Source organism: Oncorhynchus masou, chromosome 20 (assembly GCF_036934945.1).
Source record: "Oncorhynchus masou masou isolate Uvic2021 chromosome 20, UVic_Omas_1.1, whole genome shotgun sequence".
Lineage (NCBI taxonomy): Eukaryota > Metazoa > Chordata > Actinopteri > Salmoniformes > Salmonidae > Oncorhynchus > Oncorhynchus masou.
The window spans coordinates 22,091,133-22,093,214 of record NC_088231.1 but is presented as its reverse complement, the minus strand read 5'-3'; positions in this window follow the sequence as shown (position 1 = coordinate 22,093,214).

Below are 2,082 nucleotides of genomic sequence, written 5' to 3'. Positions count from 1 at the left end.
TCGCTGTGTCTTTTGTTTTGAAATTGAAACCATCCTTTGAAGACATGTTTACCAGAGTCACCTTTACCCTTATTCAATACAACTTTATTCATCCCCACCAGGGCAATTCTGTCTATCTACTTATGCATTATCTTGATTTGAATACTGTTAATTCAGCAGTGTGGTGTCCATGCACACAAAGGGAAATGTAGTGATTTCCATGTTCAACTCATGCATGGACCATTAGCTTCCCCCAGCCATAGAACAGCTAGCCACTGTGCTAAAACGGCTAACCTCCTGTTAACATGGAAACATATTAGACTTGACTTATCGTGCTCTTTTATATACTGTAGCTATTTCAAATCCATACATTCCAATGACTCACTACTTCACTGCAACAGTTGATTTCTGTAAAAGAGAATTCTGTCAACATAAATAAATTGAAACAAACAAAACATGTTTTTTTATTGTTTCTGATCACTGACAACGATGAGACAGCTGATAGGGAGGAGATCGGAGAAGTGGCAGTGTGGTGCCAGGACAACAACCTCTCTCTCAATGTGAGCAAGACAAAGGAGCTGATAGTTGACCATAAGAAAAGGAGGGACAAACAGGCCCCCATTAACATCTACGGGTCTGAAGTGGAGCGGGTCGAGAGTTTCAAATTCCTTGTCCACGTCACCAACAAACTAACATGGTCCAAACACACCATGACAGTTGTGAAGAGGACAGGACAACACCTTTAGCCCCTCAGGGAACTGAAAAGATTTGGCATGGGTCCCCAGATCCACAGAAAGTAATACAGCTGCACCATCGAGAGCATCCAGACAGGTTGCATTGCCTGATAGTGATCAGACAGACCAGTACATCACTGGGACCAAGCTTCCTGCCATCCAGGACCTATATACAGTTGAAGTCAGAAGTTTACATACACCTTAGCCAAATACATTTAAACTCAGTTTTTCACAATTCCTGACATTTATTCCTAGTAAGAATTCCCTGTCTTAGTTCAGATCACCACTTTATTTTAAGTATGTGAGATGTCAGAATAATAGAATGATTATTTCTGCTTTTATTTCTTTCATCACATTCCCAGTGGGTCAGAAGTTTATATACACTCCATTAGTATTTTGTAGCATTGCCTTTAAATTGTTTAATTTGGGTCAAATGTTTCGGGTATTCTTCCACAAGCTTCCCACATTAAGTTGTGTGAATTTTGACCATCTCCTGACAGAGCTGGTGTAACTGAGTCAGGTTGTAGGCCTCCTTGATCGCACACACTTTTTCAGTTCTGCCCACACATTTTCCACACAAAGTAATTTGACTTTGTTGTCCTTAAGACATTTTGCCACAACTTTGGAAGTATGCTTGGCGTCATTGTACATTTGGAAGACCCATTTGTGACCAAGCTTCAACTTCCTGACTGATGTCTTGAGATGTTGCTTCAATATATCCACATCATTTTCCCCAAAGCACAAACATGCAGAGATACTGTATGTACAGTGGGGCAAAAAAGTATTTAGTCAGCCACCAATTGTGCAAGTTCTCCCACTTAAAAAGATGAGAGAGGCCTGTAATTTTCATCATAGGTACACTTCAACTATGACAGACAAAACGAGAAAAAATCCAGAAAATCACATTGTAGGATTTTTGATGAATTTATTTGCAAATTATGGTGGAAAATACGTATTTGGTCAATAACAAAAGTTTATCTCAATACTTTGTTATATACCTTTTGTTGGCAATGACAGCGGTCAAATGTTTTCTGTAAGTCTTCACAAGGTTTTCACACACTGTTGCTGGTATTTTGGCCCATTCCTCCATGCAGATCTCCTCTAGAGCAGTGATGTTTTGGGGCTGTTGCTGGGCAACACGGACTTTCAACTCCCTCCAAAGATGTTCTATGGGGTTGAGATCTGGAGACTGGCTAGGCCACTCCAGGACCTTGAAATGCTTCTTACGAAGCCACTCCTTCGTTGCCCGGGCGGTGTGTTTGGGATCATTGTCATGCTGAAAGACCCAGCCACATTTCATCTTCAATGCCCTTGCTGATGGTAAGCTTTGTTACTTTGGTCCCAGCTCTCTGCAGGTCATTCACTAGGT